The sequence below is a fragment of the Uranotaenia lowii genome, chromosome 3 (assembly GCF_029784155.1).
Source record: "Uranotaenia lowii strain MFRU-FL chromosome 3, ASM2978415v1, whole genome shotgun sequence".
Taxonomy (NCBI): Eukaryota; Metazoa; Arthropoda; class Insecta; order Diptera; family Culicidae; genus Uranotaenia; species Uranotaenia lowii.
The window spans coordinates 132,549,317-132,568,903 of NC_073693.1; the positions used below are offsets into that span (position 1 = coordinate 132,549,317).

Sequence of the window (19,587 nt, forward strand, 5' to 3'; positions counted from 1 at the left end):
CATAACAGTGAATTCTTTTTTTTATATTCACTCCAAAATACCGATTTTAAGGTTTTGTATGTAACGATAAAAGCTTTTTTGGGTTTTAAAATAACGATTAAAATGTGGCATAACTGGTCCTCACCTTGCTTTCCTCCCCAGAATTTTTCGTTTTCGCTTTTATTCAAATATAAGCTCATCGTTGGATCCTTTAGGTCCCCTCTCACGGTTTCACTACATGAAATATGGTTGAATAGTTGATTCCCAACTGTTTTGTGGTCTCTCCCTGTGGTCACTTTACTGGATTTTCACGATCAGGTTCAAGAGTTTTGGTCAGGCCACTTCGTTTTTGGAAACTATCTCAAAACCTTGATAAATTGTAAAAAATAGCGCATATTATATAAATATTATACCAAAGTTGAGTAATTTTATTTTAAATTTCTATGAGTAAAATGAATGTGCCATCATACCTTTTTGACGAACCTGGCCAAATCCGGGCATTTGATTTCAAATTTTCTCCTCCTCCTTTTCTTCTGAATTACTTAACAAAAATAACAGAAAATAATTGCAAAAAAAATTTTTTTTTCATCATAACGCATCGCCATAATTTCAATTGCGTACGCCTCGGTGGTCGAGTGGTTAGCGTGGTAAGACAGTAATCGCTGGTTCACTGATGGCATGGGTTCGATTCCCACCACGGTACTGGGTGTTTAATGTTAATCTTAAGTTGTCCACGTCATTTATTCAGTCTGTAAAGCCTAAATCGGCTAAGACGGTGTATGTCTTTTATTGTATTTAAGACTTCCAAAAAGGCTTTCATGATTATTTTTATAAAACTTGCAAAAATAATTTCATTTTGGAGGCGTTCGTAGTTTTTTTTTATTTACCAAATAAATCCGGGCAAAATCTGGGCATTTTTCAACTCAATCCGGGCAACCGGGCCGGGCCGGATTCTTCCCAAATTTTGTATTAAATATCCGGGCAAACCCGGACAAAACCGGGTAATCTGGCAACCTTTGGTTCAATAAATCTCAAACTATTTGTTATTTCTCCTGGAAATCAAATTCTATCAGTAGTGAAATTACCAACAATGTACATGATTTCAACTTTTTCATGTTTTTGTTTAATACTAAACGTACCGGTGGGTCAAATGACTTTTTTTTTTCACTTCAAATGACTATAACTCCTATTATAATTTTTTTTTCGCAAATTTTTCTTCATGACTATTCTTATTTTCAAAATGCGTACCTATTTATTTTAAACCTATTTATTTTAAAATAAGGCTGGAACAAATATTAATTTCTTCTTTTGTCACCCCTCCTTCGAAATTTCAAAAAATCCGAAGGGGGGAAAAATAAAGTTTGAAGTATTTTATGTTAATTTCGACAAAAAATTCAAATATCCGCAAGATTATAAGACCAAAATAGAAATTTTGGAAGATGGGAGTTTTTCCACCTTTTCTAATCTTGATTTTATTGAATTATTCGATAAAAAAGGAATTGATTTTTTGGTATTGTGCAATGATGGAGTATGCAATTTTGTTGCATACAAGCTTTCGTGAGATTTATTCCAATTTATTTGTTTTTCGCGTTATTTTTTATTGCCCCCCCCCCCCCTTGCGATGCTCTAACTCCGAGTGACAAAAGAAGGATGTAAAATTTGTTCCGGCCTTATTTAAAGTCCAAAAAAATCCGAAAAAAACATGCTTCGGGAAAAAGGCTGTTGCAAGGTACTTGAAAAAAAAGTCACTAAGTGCTGGAATAAGCTGAAGTTAGAAGCTACATGTTGCACTTATGAATTTTATTTTTTAAATATTAAGATAATAACCACAAAAAATGCAAAAAAGTGGTTTAGAAACAGTACTTCTTAATGAATCAACCGACAAAACTATTCCAGTAACCATAGAAAATTTTTGAAAAGTGAATTTGAAAATTGACGTTATTTGTAATATTTTGGCTTATTTGGATTTATAAAACACTAACACAGAATGTTTGACGGCTTATCAAAGGTGCATCTTTGTTGAACTTTTTATCATTCTTCCAATTTCCACAGTTTGTTTTTTCCCTAGAATTTTTTTTTAATATCCTTATAATTCATCATGATTTTTATGAAATTCTTAAAGCTTTATTTTTCCCTCCTTCGGGTTTTCCGATAACTGTGGAGTGGAAAGTGTCAAAAGAAAAATTTGATATACATTCCAGCCAAACCTTCAGGTATTACAACTTCTGTTCTGAATATTTCGTTTTTCTGCGTTTGGTTTTATTTATGACGTTTTATAAAAATTTTATGAAATTTAATTTAGGTTTTGGGCTTGAAGAGTACTTCTCTCATTCTAACTTTAACGAAAGGAACCAATAATCATGTGCATGTCATGACAGTATAAAAGTGCTATGAGTTTCACGTTGAAATCATGTTGCTTACTCATGTGTGAATTGGTAGGTATACCTATTGAATATCAGCGCTGTTACAATTTACTTAAACGATCGGAATGAGATATTTGAAGCATGAAAAATACAGGCAAGTACAGTGAGCGAAATAAGAATAGCACCACTATGTGTTTTGCTTGTTAAAATATGAATGATTGAAAATTACGAAAATTTTCTTCCACAGTTTGTTCTGAATTGTTTAACGGATAAATCAAACATAAGTTTAATTTTTTTTTACGTAGCAATTGGCGTTGAGGGCCGAAAATGTGAAAAAAGGGTGCGAAATAAAAATAGCACAACTTGAGTTTTTAAACAAAAACAAGTTTATTTTTAAAAACTTACTGTGTAAAAGTGAATATGATGCTTCTACGAATTATTTGAATAGATAACTGCATTTTTAGGAGTTTTCCAGAATTCCAAAGGTTTTCATAGGTTTTAAAAGGGGGTTTTAAGAGATGCTCCGCTAGCATTAAGGATTTTGATATTCGAGCTGTAGTTCTTTACCAAACTACTTACTATCTTCATTAAAATGACGTGAAATGATGAAACAATCATTCGGGATTTATTTTGAATCAGAAAAAAAAATAGGTTGGAAATCAAAAACTTTGATTATGTTCAGTGGACAACACTTTTTTCCAATTTCAAATCGTAGATGGTAGCACTATCTTGCAGTTAAAACCAAATTTAGTCTCAATATTGATTTTCCAGGTTAACTTAGGCCCATATTCATCATTTTGAACTATTTTCCCATCACAGCTTTGTGGAAGTTCACGCTGCAGAAAGCTTTTCCGGATTTGCAAAAGAATCATCAGCACAAAAATTCCTGCTCATCTCAACTTCCGATTCAATTGCAAATCATACCAATAATAATGCTAGCTGTCTGGTCCATAAAGCTCTTTGCGATGATAACTTTATTCTGAAAATCGGTCCAAAAAATTCACTTTTAGTGACTTTGATGCAATTCTATTTTTTTCGGATTTAGTGATCTTAGAATTCCCAAAGGGTTCACACGGTACAGGTATTTATTGCTTGACCAAAATTATCCAGCACTCCTTAATTAATCCCGGATATTCGAAAATGGGTATGAATTTGGTTAAATGGCAAGATAGTGCTGCCATCTATGACTGAAAACTAGAGAAAAAGTGTTTGACTATTTCAAAACATTAGTAGCCTGTTTTTTTTGGTTCAAACTCAGCCTCAAATCTATGTTTCATAATTTTGTATCATACATTACATTCATAAATGAAGAAATCGAGCAGTTCGATAAAGTTTTATATCTCAAATATCAAATTCCTTAACGCTAAAGAAGCATCTCTTAAAACCTCCTTTTAATACCTTTGAAAACATTTGGAATTCTGGAAAACTTCTAAAATGCAGTTATCTATTCAAATAATTCGTAGAAGAATTATTATTCACTTTTACACAGTAAATTTTTAAAAATAAACTTGTTTTTGTTGAAAAACTCAAGTGGTGCTATTTTTATTTCGCACCCTTTTATCACATTTTTGGTCCTCAACGCCAATTGCTACGTCCAAAAACAGTAAACTTACGCTTGATTTATCCGTTAAACAATTCAGAACAAACTGTGGAAGAAAATTTTCGTAATTTTCAACCATTCATATTTTAACAAGCAAAACACATAGTGGTGCTATTCTTATTTCGCTCACTGTAGTAGGATCAGTAAAAAGCTGACTCACGACTCTGAAATGATGCAATGGGCAAACAATTAGACATGAATTTAATACTCATTGTTGTGCAAATGAACCTGCTTATCATTCTCGATGGAAAATTAATTACTTAACGACATAATATGTAAGAATCTTTAATTTTCACAATGTTTAAAAGTCTCAACTCAATATTGCATCTTTTTACATAAATTATCCTCTCACTACACTAATCCAATCTTCAATGTGCTTTTCAGTTTTTTTTACCCATTAGATATAAATATTTAGATAAAAAGTGTAAATCACAAATTCAATCATCTGAATCAATCTCTGTTATCAATTTTTCCATCCACTTGTTCTGGATTCCCTTGGCGGGGAATAATTAACACCTGAATCGGTGCGCGATCGATTGGTCAGGCAGGATTTCCAGAAACAAATTTCTTAGGAACACAGACCGGTTTGGTATCCGAGCTGAGAAAAAGCGTAGGATCTCTATTTTTATCCGGATAATTGTGTAGAAATACCCGAATACCATTGAATTGTAATCCATTCCATTCAATCAGGGAAAACTTGAACTAACGTAAACACTACCGGACGACGGACGTAAGCAAAGTGGGAAATAATTGTTTCGGGTGTTTGTTGAAATCTCTGGAAAACGATTTTCTGGAAGAAATTGATCATCGTTTGGAAGTTTCTCATATTTGTAACTGAAACTGAACTCAAATAAACCAGCTTTTTCTTATATCTTGTGGATGATTCAACAAAGATGTTCAACGAGGTCTTTCGAGCTGGAAAATGGACAATACACAGGAAAATAAACTCATTATCTAGCGCCGGGAGTTCCTGCGAATCGCTTTGTTTCGCGCGTTTGTTTGGAGATGAAAAATTCTTAAAGTGATCTGGCTAAAAAATTTTGATGGGGATTATCCCACAAAGATACAGTTGATTCATGGTTTTGCCTATGAATTGTTTAGTCTACTACATAGAGCTAAACTAATCCAATAATCTGATCAGCAGTTCCACTTTCCTCAATAACAATGTTGAATTTTTAGCCAGTATTTATAGGTAATGCTTAAAAGAATGATTTTTTTCGAAACCTTTTCTCTTCTTGTGCTAAGCTACAAATGATGCATCCCAAAACGTTTTTTAATCAACTGTTATAAATTAATATCACTCGCAGGAAAGTGAATGTAAAAAATTTAAAAGCCAATTGAAAACCAACCAAGGGGGGGTTGCAATGCAACACAATCACTTGTGGTCAGCAACGGAAAAGATTGTTGATAGCAAATCTTATCAATCAGTGGTGGAGGCTTAGCAAACAGTAACTCCAAGTGTTTAACAATTCGGTCAACACACGCTAACGTGAGTATAAGTAGGTATCCGTTCACTATCGATAAGATAGGGACAGAAGGCATTAAAGAGCTGGTTGCAGTATGAATGAAAAATGACGAGAGGGTAACTATAGTAATGCAGGAAGCGATAGGCGTCAATAGTTGAGTCAGCTTGTAAGGAAATTCTCAATTGGGATTGCAAGAAAGAATCCACATTTTACTTTATGGCTCCAAGGGCCTCAATTGATATTCCGATTCAGCTGCAATTTCCCACAGTTCTGATTTTCGGGCAGATCATCAAAACGTATGGTCTGATTTTGACATTCCATTATGATGTCCACATATAATAAGGGATACAAAAATAGCCCCTTTCATACAAAAAAAAAAACGATTTCAAAATGAGTTCTAATTAGTAAATCTGGAACTGGAATTTCACTAAAAGTCTTATACCTTTAAAACCATTTGTCAAAGCGTATTGCAATATTGGACAAAGTTGCTTAGTAAATGAAAACCTTAATTATTCATAACTAAAAAATGATATCTAGTGATGCCATAATAAATTATGAGGGGTCTTTGGAATTTTGTAATGTTTTTTTCACTTTAAATCTTTGAAAATAAAACATCTAATCTCAGTATGAAACGTGATTTCATTGAAAAACAATGTGCTGATTCCATAAAAATTTCTGTTTTTGATAAGTAATTATAAATACCTATTTGTGATTTTTTTTATCCAAGGAAAACAATAAAGACTGTTTGAGCCACCACACGCTTCAAAAAATGGAAAAATGGCTAATTTTACCCTCGATTTCACTTTATTTTTCAATTAATGATGGACAAAGTAAATTCAGACTTGAAAACTTTGAACCAAATTAGAATCATCTTTTGTGTGTGTTATTTCGAAGGAATCGAATGAAGGCTATTTCAACCTCAGCACGCATGGGAAACTGGATTTATAACTATTTTATTTTGTTTTTCAATCTTATCACAAAACTTTTAAAACACTTCCGATGCCTTTAAAATTCAACTAGAAATTATTAAAACAAAGACATAAGAAATAAGTTCTCGAACCGACATTATTTATTGAAGTTGGTTATTAGTCAAATTTCGTAAATTTTGAGAAAACTATCCTTTTGTTTCAAAATATATCATTTCTTTGCTGCTGTCATTCGTCTCGCATTACTCGCCACAGGCGGACGTGTTTTAGTTTCCCGCTCGACAGCAAATCGCGAAAAAGTAGTGTGTGCGAAAGTGTTCCCTCTGAATCCGGTTGTGTACACCGTTAGGGTTGTGATTTCCCAATTAAAAAGTGTTTTTTTCTAAAATTGTGTGCCCCGCTTATCATAGATGGTTCCTGAACAACAGCGTTGAGATTTTTTCAAGGCCGTCGGCGCCAGCTGATATCAGCACAATAGGCAGCCATAAGCAGAAGCACGTGTTCGACGTGGATCGAGCTGCTATAATTTCTTAGAGAAATTGCTAAGTATAATTCAATTATATAAACAATATTTGTTTTTTTTTAATAATTTTAATCTTGTGCCCTCCCATAACTTGTTTCTTCTTTTCTATTCTTTTTTGTATAATATAAATAAGTATTTTTTATTTTATTGTTATCATTTTTTGGTTATTCATTTTTTCTTTCTTCATCTATCATTCCGCCCTTTTGTTTTGTTTCGCCCCCCACTGTGACCCATTATGTCGGAAACCAACCGACAAGTGGATGACGACGGCGAGGACGATAAGCATCCTCCATTTCGTGAAGAAATTCAATCCGGGGAGTTGAATTTTGGAAACAATTTCCCCAATACCGTCAACCCTCCTATGTACATATCGGATACGGAGGATTCCCCTACCCCCGTTTATCAACCTACTACCTCAACACCCTTTATTTTCGGCAAAGAAATTATTTCCCAAAAATCAGACCAAGTAGATACTCCCCCTGATAATGTGTCAAAGTTGACAAATGCTTCACCTCGCCGTCGGGTTTACCAATCTCAATCGAAAGGTCCCTGGGTGGTCTACATCCGGCCCAAACCGAATGGGAAACCACTTAACGTGATTTCAATCTCCCGAACCCTCGACCTATCATACCCTTCCATAGTCAACTACCAGTCGATGATTCGGAACAAGATGCGCGTTGTCGCTGGTAGTCTGAAGGAAGCAAACGCCATTGCTTGTGACGAGAGGTTTACGATCGAGTACCGCGTTTACGTTCCCGCTCGTGACGTGGAAATCGACGGAGTGGTAACCGAAGAGGGTTTGACCGTCGATGACCTAATGGAATCAGGGGTTGGCCGATTCAAGGATCCTGCTCTTCCAACGGTCAAGGTGTTGGACGCGCGTCAACTAATGTCAGCATCTGGCGAGGGGGAAAAACGGAAGTTTCCCTGTCGAACTCTTTTCGGGTTACCTTTTCCGGCACTGCACTTCCTGATTACGTTGCGATCGGGAAGGTTCGTCTACCTATGAGACTTTATGTGCCTTCGGTCATGTTCTGCCAGAAGTGCAAGCAGTTGGATCATACGGCCGCCTACTGCTGCAATCAGGCACGCTGCTCTAAGTGCGGGGAGAAGCATGAGGAAGCTTCGTGTACAACACCAGCAGCAAACAGATGTTTGTATTGCACTGGGGAAGCATCTCATGCTCTCTCGGCGTGTCCGAAGTACATATCGCGCCGGGAAAAAATCAAGACTTCTTTAAAAAATCGTGTAAAAATGTCCTATAGAGATATGGTTTTGAAGTCTTTGCCAATCGTCTCAGAGAACCAGTTTGACCTTCTAAGTGATTATGAGTCCGAAGGGGAGGACCCATGTGAAGGAACATCAACTGGGCCATTTTCAAAAAATAATGTTTCACAGGCTCCAAAAAGGAAACGCATCACTAAAACACAAACCAGATTAGCTGCCAGCAAAGTTAAAATTAGCAGAAATCCTCAAAGTGGAAATAGTAATTCTGCCCCTCCTATTCAGAGTCCTCCGGGTTTTAATCCTTCCCCGAAGGACTTCCCTCCACTTTCTGGGAAGTCAAAACCCTAAGGCTTTCCTTCAGACTTCAGGCTCATCAGTAGTTAACAGGAATGCAACAATTCCCAGAGAAACTGCATCTGATTCATCGTCGAATGGTTTTCCCAGCTTTTCGGCCGATGGTAAGATGAAATTCTCGGAAATCGTTGCATTCATCCTGGACTTCTTCAGCGTACCTGCAGGACGGAGGACTATGATCAATATTTTTGTACCCCTTTTGAGAGAAATTTAAAAAAAGAAAGCTCTTACCATGACCCTCATTTCAGAAACAATTTCTCTTGATGGCTAATTCATTCAATGAGGGAAGAGAAATTGTTTCTGTATTACAATGGAACTGCAGAAGTATTCTAAGAAAATTAGACTCTTTTCAAGCTTTGGTACACAATTTGAATTGTGATGTATTCGCCTTATGCGAAACTTGGCTTTCTCCTAACGTAGATTTTAACTTCCACAGCCACAACATTATTCGCCTGGACCGTGATGGTCAAAGAGGGGGTGGTGTTCTTTTGGGGATCAGGAAATGCCACTCTTTCTATCGTATTCAACTACAACCATCTCCAGGTATTGAAGTCGTTAGTTGCCAAGCTAGAATAAAAGGTCAAGACCTTTGTCCAGCCTCGGTTTATATTCCGACATCTTCAAGCGTTAGCCGGAACCAATTTGGCGAATATTATTTCACTTCTCCCAGAACCCCGGCTAGTTCTGGGAGATTTTAACTCCCATGGCGTGGGCTGGGGTAGCTCACGTGATGATGAACGTGCTAACATTATTTATGAGCTGTGCGACGACTTCAACATGACTGTCTTAAACAATGGGGAAGTGACTCGAATTAATGGATCCCAATCACAGCATAGTATTTTAGACCTTTCTTGAGCTTCTTCCTCTCTGAGTTTGGATTGTACGTGGAAGGTAATCCAAGACCCTCAGGGAAGCGATCATTTGCCTATCAATATTTCTATCATCAGTGGTCGTAGTCCACCCGAAGAAATCAATATTCCTTATGACCTCACAAGGAATATAGATTGGAAAAAGTATGCATCGGATGTCATTGAAGTCATCGACTCAATAGACGAACTGTCTCCGGAGGCAGAGTACAGTTTTATTTCTGGAACAATTGTGGACTGTGCAATCGGAGCACAGGTCAGATGGAATGAAAGCTCGACGATACAGAAACGGCCTCCCACTCCGTGGTGGGATGGAGATTGCTCACGCGCGCGAGGTGAAAAGTGCAAGGCGTTTGTTGAGTTTCGCAGAACCGGATTGCCAGAAAAGTTCCAACGTTACTTAGCCTTGGAACGCAAGTTCAAGAACTTGATCAGGGGCAAGAAACGTGGGTACTGGCGGCGATTCGTGGATGGGTTATCTCGAGAAACGTCTTTGCACACGCTTTGGAGAACGGCACGAAACATGCGAAATCACACTCCTTCGAACGAAACTGAAGAAAGTTCAAGTCGATGGCTGATACAGTTCGCGAAAAAGATCTGCCCGGATGCAGCACCAGCTCAGAAACACTATCGGGATACAGAGAATAGTTCCGAAACGGAGGATAAATTCTCGATGGTCGAACTTTCACTTGCGCTCTGGTCTTGTAACAATTCTGCTCCCGGACTGGACAGAATCAAATTCAACTTGTTGAAGAATCTGCCAGATACCGCTAAGAAACGCTTGTTGAATTTATTCAATAAATGTTTAGAGATGAACATTGTTCCGCATGACTGGAGACAAGTGAAAGTCATCGCCATCCAAAAACCGGGAAAACCAGTTTCTGATTACAACTCGTATGGGCCGATTGCAATGCTCTCGTGTCTCCGGAAATTGCTCGAAAAAATGATTCTCTTTCGGCTGGATAAATGGGTTGAATCAAACAATCTGTTGTCAAGTACACAATTTGGATTCCGTAGAGGCAAGGGTACGAACGACTGTCTAGCATTACTTTCATCAGACATTCAATTGGCGTTTGCCCAAAAAGAGCAGATGGGGGCAGTATTTCTGGACATCAAAGGGGCATTCGATTCGGTGTCTATAGAAGTGCTATCTAGTAATCTTAACTCTTGCGGACTTTCACCAATTTTGAACAATTTTCTTTATAACCTGTTGTCTGAAAAAATCATACATTTTAGCCATGGAGAAACCAAAGTTGAACGAATTAGTTACATGAGTCTACCCCAAGGCTCATGTTTAAGCCCCCTGCTATACAACTTTTATGTCCGAGAAATCGATAGTTGTATGGCACAAAATTGCACGCTACGATAGCTTGCGGATGACTGTGTTGTTCATATCACAGGTAAAACAGACACTCAAATAAAACCTCCTTTGCAAGAAACTCTAAATAACTTATCACACTGGGCCAGGAATCTAGGTATCGAGTTTTCGCCTAGTAAAACCGAGTTAGTAGTTTTTTCAAGGAAGCATTCCCCACCTCAAATAGAGCTCCTTATGATGGGTAGAACTCTAACTCAATCTCTTAGTTTTAAATATTCGAGTGTCTGGTTCGACTCTAAATGTCTCTGGGGAAAACATATTAGGTACTTGACACAAAAATGCAAAAAGAGAATCAATTTTCTTCGAACGATTACTGGAACCTGGTGGGGTGCTAATCCACAGGACCTCATCAGGTTATACCAAACAACGGTATTGTCGGTCATAGAATATGGAAGCTTTTACTTTGAGTCCGCCGCGAAAACCCACTTGATTAAACTAGAACGAATACATTCGTTGTTTGCGTATTGCCATGGGTTTTATGCAATCGACACATACGATGAGTCTAGAAGTACTGGCGGGAGTAATGCCGTTGAAAAATTGGTTCTTCGATTTATCGCTACGTTTCCTAATTCGAAGTGAAACTATGAATCCTTTGGTGATAGAAAATTTGGAAAGGCTTATGAATATTAATCCGCAAGTAAAATATGTAAATAATTATAAAACTTTAAGTCAATTAGAAATAAATCCTTCTTTATTAAATTCGGACACGAGTCACTTTTACCCAATTAGCAGTTCCTTGATAAAATTCGATCTGTCCATGACCGCTGACATCCGTGGAATACCAGATCACGTCCGACCCAACATCATTCCTTCAATCTTTGCTTCAAAAATACGTGAAATTGATCCTATAAAAATGTTCTTTACTGATGGTTCTAGAATCGACAACGCGACTGGCTTCGCAGTGTATAATGAGGGCTTTGAAGCTTCGTTCAAGCTTCGAGAGCCATGCTCTTTTTACACTGCTGAGCTAGCCGCTATTTACTGCACCTTGGAACACATTCGCACACTGCCCGTAGACCACAATTTCATCTATTCGGATAGTCTCAGCTCCGTTGAGGCGATTCGATCGATGAAACTGATGAAGCACTCTTCCCATTTCTTGCTGGAAATTTCAGGGATATTGGGCGCTCTGATCGAAAATTCGTATAGGATTACCTTAGCTTGGATCCCGTCTCATTGTCTTATACAAGGCAATGAGAAGGCGGACTCATTGGCTAAGGTGGGCGCGTTACAAGGTGAAATCTTTGAGAGGATAATAACTTATAACGAATACTTTTCAATACCTCGCACTTTAGCGATTAACGCTTGGCAGTCTAGCTGGGATAATTGCACAATGGGACGTTGGCTCCATACGATTATCCCTAAGGTTCCGACGAAGGCATGGTTTAAGCATTTCAACATGAGTCGCGATTTCATTCGCGTGATTTCTCGGCTCATGTCAAATCACTGCCGACTTGACGCGCACTTGTTTCGTATTAATCTTGCTGCAACCAATGTTTGCGTTTGTGGGGATGGCTACCACGACATCGATCATGTTGTATGGACGTGTGAAAGGTATGGTCAAACGAGGGCTTGGCTACTGGATACCCTTAGGGCCCGAGGTAGATTACCTGGTGTTCCAATTCGAGACATTTTGGCAAACTTAGATTTTGGATATTTGTTCCCAATTTACAAATATCTCAAGCTGTCTGACTTGGTCGTTTAGTCCGCTTACCCACGTAAACTCTCCCCTTGTGTGTTCTTCATTTAATGTCTGTTTTGTTTATTTATTAGTACCACCTCTCATCCAACGGGTTCGACACATTCCTGAGGAAGGCTGGCCAGAAGATCGGAAACCGATACCGAACCGTAGCTACTGAATCCACATCTACAGGAGGCCACCACCGGACCCTAATGGAAACTGATATTGGAGAATAACCCCTAAAAAACCCTTCCTTTTCCCTTGTTTAAAGTTTTTTTTTTCTAACTGTTGAGTCGCCGCTACTATTACGGCCCCCTTTCCTACTAACCAAGTGAAACGAATACACTCGGCACATTGAAACTTTGTAAAAGTAAAAGGCCTTTAATAAACTAGTTTTAATAAAAAAAAAAAATTTCTTTGCTGAGCATTATGTTACTGTCAATAGTTTGCAAAATGGAAATTGATGTTTATTGAAACTATATATTTACCAGTTTTTAACTCGACATCGTAGTTGAGAATAGAAAATTCCAAAAAAGCCGCTGTAAACATCCGTTATTGTCTGAATCGTATCTTTTTCAGTTATTGGATAGATTACAAGTAAATTGAACATTCTGCATTAAAAGTTTGAGAAAATAGTGCATAGTACTGTTTTAATAGCCATCGTCCACACTTACCCCGGTGTACCTTATGTACACAGTTAGAAAAATCCTTGTAACATTACATGCAACTGCATGGGTAGAAGGGAATCGGGTATTTACATGTATCAATACGGCTTCATTCATGTAAACTTCCCATCGCCTTCAACTGATTTGTTTACTGTAAACCTACATTTCCAATCTTTCTTTTTGGTATGGTTGTTTATCCAATAAGAAAAACATCGATATTTATCGATAAGAGATTTTAATATCTTACACATACATTTTACTTGATCCACACAAGAAAAATTGGTATTCAATAAATTTTCTAGGATACCGTTTTTTTTTGTGCTATTCCCCCGACGACGGCAACGGCGATTGACATGCTGGTAGGAAAATAAGTTGTCATGCACTTGGGGTAGCCCGAGCTTTCGTTGAATTCAAGTGGCATTTTTTCTGGAACAAATAAAATTGACCATTTGATATAATAATTTCAATAATTAGAAGGGTATTAAGTTTTATTTCTCACTTACTTGCTTTAAAACTCAGCATGCACCACCCCGATTCGAACAGAAGCGAACAGCACACGAACAGGTACAACAAAATACGGTCGAACGTTGCGAAGGCTAAGATTTACATGAAATTGCAAGCTAATTGATGAAGTTCGCCTTCGTTGGGAATCCAATAGGAACGAAAACAAAACAGAATTGCAAACTGACGTTGACGCTGGATTTAGCATGCGGTGACATGTAAAGTTCATCTTAGCCTTTAAATGTTATACTCTTTTTCATATTTTTCGTGGCGATAATGTGAAAATGTTTAATGTAAGATTACATTTTTCTTTCTGTGTACACCCATAGAAGAGGTTGCAAAAATTCAATGCCTTTTTAGCAAATCTCTGTGCCGATAATGCTCTGAAATGTGCACTGTGCCGAAGACGGTATGTTTGAAAAACCGTAACTGGCATAAGGATTCGGCTCCCAACCAAAATGATGACCACTACATTCAAGCGAAACAAGAAAAACATTTTATGGGATTTCCTTCCTATTGGATAATTCATCCCAGAAACAAGAAAATAAAATTAAAACCACAGCGCTGTAGGGAGAATCGAACTCACATCACCAATTGTATCGTCTTGCCAGTCCGACATTCTAACCAGTGTACTATTCGAGCTTCATGCAGGACGAGGTATATTTGTCATAGGCTTTCTGTTACCGATCAATCACAAAAAAAAACGTACAACGGCGGCTTCCCGGCGTTTGGCCTCCTTTCAATGCATTCCTTTGTCTTAAGATGGAAACGGGAAAGGGAACGGGAGTGAAGGAACGGGAAACCCATTGAATGAGAACTGTGCTTTGCTTACTGCCTGCTATTACATACACACGCTACATATACACAGCTGCTAAAGCCGGGCAGCTTGGCCGGTGTTGTTTGCCGGTGAATTGAAGGAATGTTTTTGTTGTTGCTTTTGCTACATACACACGCACAGCTTAGCCGTGTTTGCCGGTTGATTGAATTAGAAGGATCCCAGCAAACCATTAAGCACTAATATAAGCTACAAACGGGCTGCATTTCAGCATTTCAGTGTCTATTAGCTGTTAAGAGTATTCACAAATGCCAAAAGGCACTGCGGCATTGAAACGTCAAATAAGCTTTGTGTAAGGTCAGTGAGTAAATCTTAATGTCAATAACCGGCCTTGCATGACATTTTGGAGAAGAAAAAAACAAGTGAAGTGTACCTACAGCAACAAAAAACAACAATCTCTGAACGAGCAAGACTCCTCCGGCAATCAAAAAAGTGTTCAATTTCGAAACCGAGGTCAGCGAAAAGCTATTCCAGCGGTTTTGGGCGCAGAATATTAAACAGCCAGCAAAGGTACTGGAGGATAGATCCGTCAGCTGGAGGTGTTCAAAATCCTGTTGGACCGAGAAGCTCAGCAATTTCAAGAAAGCGGAAGGACCAACGAAATTTTCTCAAGGCGAAGTAGGACGTACCATGGGATTTTCCGAAGAATACTATCCGATTAGCCCTGGAGGAGCGAGAAAACGAGCGATTTATAACGAAAAGAAAATAACAAGTGGAAATTAATGTTTGAATAATTGTGATTGAAAAACTGTATTGAGATGAAAAAACATTTTAATAAATCAAAAATTTTACCGATGATTATGTTGTTTTTTTCCTTTCTTCGGGCAACCATATAGAGCATTTCTCTTTAAATGTGGCAAATTTTCTTGGATTAAGACAAGAACAAAATGGTCCAAGCAGCAGAGGCGCTGATGAATGCTCTGTAGTGGTAGGTCCAGAGTTCAATTCCTGTTTCAGCAGCAGAAATGCATTCGACAAAAAAAAATCAACAGCTAAAGAAAGAAGGAGTAAGTGAGACAAACAACAACAGGGCAAAACGACGACAAAACATAAACAATTATTTTCTTTTTTTTATTATTTCTCCAGTGGGTTGTACCCACTGAAAATTTTTGACAGCCGTAAGCCGTACAGAAGCCGAATTGCACGCCAAAAGTGGCATTTAATCAGCCCTTAAGTTGAATTCAAAGCTAGCAGGCTCTGTAGGGCATTTTCTATATGGCACTATAATGCCAAATTAGTGCCATTTTATATGGCTTAATGGTTACTTGGGATGTTTTTGTTGTTGCTTTTGCTACATTCACACGCACAGTGCTCGGTTCGCTGGCTGCCTGGTGTTGGCCGGTATTTATTTCCATCCTTCTTCGGCTTGTGATGCGATGGGGAGGGACGCGAAAACGTTTTTATTTTGTTTCATTCAGACATACGCAATTCGGTTGCGCTGGGAGGTTAATGCCGGTGGGCGCAAATCGAATCAGTGCAGGTCGCGTTATCTTCTTGTACCAATGATGCTATGAAATTGACTACACGCCATTGGCACAGAGGCTGAATTTTGGGTGTATAAGCAAAAAGTTTGAACTATCATTTCCCTTGCCCAACCTGATTCATTTTTTCCATGTGAATTTCAAGTATTTTGCACTCTTTATTGGCTTCGAGAATTCCCGGAGTTTTTTAGCGTTTCCCGTGATTCGGGAATTCCAGATTTTTTTAAATTCCCTGGAATTCCAAGGTTGCCAAAAAATTTGTGCTTTTAAGAAAAAAAAAATCTGACTTTATGTGATTTTATCAAAATAAATTATGTCATAGTTTTGTGTGATGTTATTCCCTTTAATTTCCTTGAAAATCCATAATAAATTGAGTTCGTTATACAATTTAGTTGAAAAAAAAATCCATGCACATTACCAATCTTATCATACTTTTCAAATTCAAGGCAAGAAGTCTAAATTTTATATTGGCCAAAAAAATTATAATTTTGAAAATCCATTAGAAATTCGAAAATTGTGTAAAATCTGTGAATTTTTCAAAATTCTATGTTCTGTGAGACAGATTCTATGATGAAAATTTGCTCAAAACTCTGTGAAATAACAGATTTATCGGAGATTTCAGCAACCTTGATTCAAGGTTGCCGAAATCACAGAAAAATCTTTATCATCACAGAATTTTGAGCACAATTTTGTCACAGAATCTGTGTCACAGATCACAGAATTTTTAGAATATTCACAGAATTCACAGATTTTTTAAATTTTGTACAGATTTTCAAAATTTTAAATTTTTTTGTCACTTTCGACTTTATGTTTCTCACTTTAATTCATAAATATATGAAAACAAGTTTAGGCAAATTGATTTTTTTTTCTATTTAAACTGTAAGTAGTTTCCAATTATTTGATGTTCTTCTCATTAAATTTCATAGAAATAGCGTCACAGAAAACCGTCACAGAATTTTTGGTTCAAATCACAGAATTCGAGATTTTTTTTTGTTAAAAACACAGATTTTTTTTTCGGCAACCTTGCCTTGATTCCCGGTCAGGAATTCCGACTAGGACACACTAGGGTAAATGATCTTGAGCGGAACTAGTCGAAATCGGATCTTGAACGGAATCATTTACTTCTCCTAAGATCTAGGCAATCATTATTTAGGAATCTAATTTAAATGTTGAAATAGCACTTTTTCAAGATATTTTCATTCAACCTTTGTTACTTTTGCTAAAATTTATGAAGTGAAATAATGTTATTAGAAGCTATCAAAACATACACATTTCTGCAGCAACTTTATCCATTCTAAGCTGACTTTGAACGTCAATTTATGTAACCCTTGGCCGTTATAAACTGATTCTTAATGACTAAAATGGTAGAAGAACTCATGTAAAAACATTATTCGGGGTTTTGTAAAAAGTTTTCCATCAAAATATCAATTAATCGCGTGGTTTTTAAAAGTAACATATGATCTTGAGTGGAACGATCTTTGATCTTGAGCGGAATTACTAGCTTCCTAAATAAACCGCTAGGTGCGCTGGTTTATGCCTTATGTCTCAGAATTGGTTTTTACCCCTGAATGTATGCAGCACCGTTTATATATCAACTTTAGGGATAGAAAAGATGTAAAATTAATTTCGAATAGAACCAAAAATTACTCTATTTGGTGTCACAGCGTACTAAACCAGGCACATAAAAATTGATTCTTTCTTTCAGAGGGACAACGGTAAGAAGGGGGAAGGCTTTCTACATATTTTTTCATAGTTCGAGAACTAATGAAGCCAATAAAGTAAAGTCATTATTTCAGAATAAGAATCAAACTTCATTGCCATTATTATCTGAACTTCAAGAAGCAGCTTTCATTTCAAAAGGTTGTTCTTGATGTTGAAATTCCAATTGAAAACTGTATACTAATAAACACAAAATCCCTCAGTTCTACATAGTGTAGTAAAGCACACCAGGTTAGCCATTTTAAAACACTTAACGATTCAATTGGTGTCCTGGTATTGATATTCTCTCCGATTCCCTAGTGTTTGATGATACACTTGAGTTCGAACTCATGGAAATCGATTCGGGTAATAATTGGTTTATCTATTGAGCTTAATACATAATGTTTCCATATTTTTTTAAATATAAATAAATTTTATCGTGATCCATAAGAAATTGGAATTTATTATAAACTATATCCTATAAATGAGTTGTTTAGAGCAAGGTTGCTGAGATCTCAGAAAAATCTGTTATTTCACTGAATTTGGAGCAAATTTTTATCACAGAATCTTTGTCACAGAATTTCGAAATATTCAAGATTTCACAGAACTTTTGACTTATGAATGGATTTCCATAATTATATTTTTTTTGTCAATATAAAATATAGGTTTCTTATTTAGAATAACAGAAGTTTGATAAGATTTTAAACATAAACTGATTTTTCCCAACTAAAATGGTGAAAAAGACCCAATTTATCATGAATTTTCAATGAAATTCAAGGAATTATCATGACAGAAATCCATCACAGAATATTCGGATAAAAACACCAAAAAATCATTTCAGTACCAACATGAGAAAAGGTGGTAAAAGACAATGTAAACAAAAACCACTTTTAATAGATAATGGTAGCTTATCACCAGCTCTACTGAATGAGAAGACCCTTTTTTGATTATAATTTTCCGTTTGTTTACAAATGAGGTTTGAGTAAAGGATCTAAAAGCATCACACGCACTACATTGTTATTCACCGTTTACTCTTTTTTTTGTTTCGATTATAGTCGTTTTTCGATTATAGTCGTTTTACTCGAAGTAAACGGTGTAAAATAAAAACACCACTACATCGTTATACACCCTTCGGCGTTTAATGAAGCAAACGATTCAAAAAGTTTTTCCATCTCACTCGCGCACATGAGACGGTGTTACCAAATTTTCCATTCATTGTTAATTCGTCATTTCATCGTCAACTGCCGGCTTGGTTTTGGTTTTTTTTATGTTATCGGGAGCTATTCGGTTTGGGAAGATAGGTGTTTCTAGCGCTACCATGGATTTTTCTGGAATTGATCTACTTCTGTGTAAGTATAGAAAACATTTAAAAATTTTAGACGGGACGTCAATTTTCGTCTTCTTTTTATTCAGACGCAGCAGAGATCAAGGAAAGGCGTACAGATGATTTGGAAGAAACTGTCAGTGCTACAGAGAGTAACACAGATTTATCTTTCCGATGTATTGCTTCCACCCCCAACCATTGTGTACCTTTGGAGATATCTGATCAAATGAACGAGCCCTTAGACTTGAGCATCAAACATACGAGGCAACCATCATCGTTTTCGTTTGATGAAAAGGACGAACAAAATTTTTCGAACCCAAATCATTGTTTACCTGCGGAACTTTCTCATCAAACGAACGAGCCCTTAAATTTGAAACTTGAACGTCCGAGACAACCATCAGCTGCATATTTTCAAGATTCGCTCTCGTTTGACGAAACGGATGACGATTATGACGATAAAGATTACGTCCCACCTGGTCTCAACGAACAAAGCATCAAGGAATATTTTGAACCCTTTGTCAACAGAACCCTCATGGGTTCGGAAACAAGTGATTCTAGTGAAGATGAAGGCAGCACAGGTAAGTCATTTAATAAGATTATTTTAGAATCGATTCAGATTTGAATTTTACTCACACTATAGCAACCAGTTCAAGAAAACATCGTCCAGAGATTTCTTCACTGCCAACCACTCAGGTAGTTGAAAATGAAGCCCGACAATTA

The 19,587-nt window shown here is 37.0% G+C and overlaps 1 protein-coding gene across 4 annotated transcripts in view; it reads left to right on the forward strand.

The window, feature by feature from the left end:
- Positions 1 to 19,587, forward strand: part of LOC129753761 (G-protein coupled receptor Mth2-like) — a 143,719-nt gene that overhangs the window by 24,033 nt on the left and 100,099 nt on the right. The window lies entirely within an intron of this gene.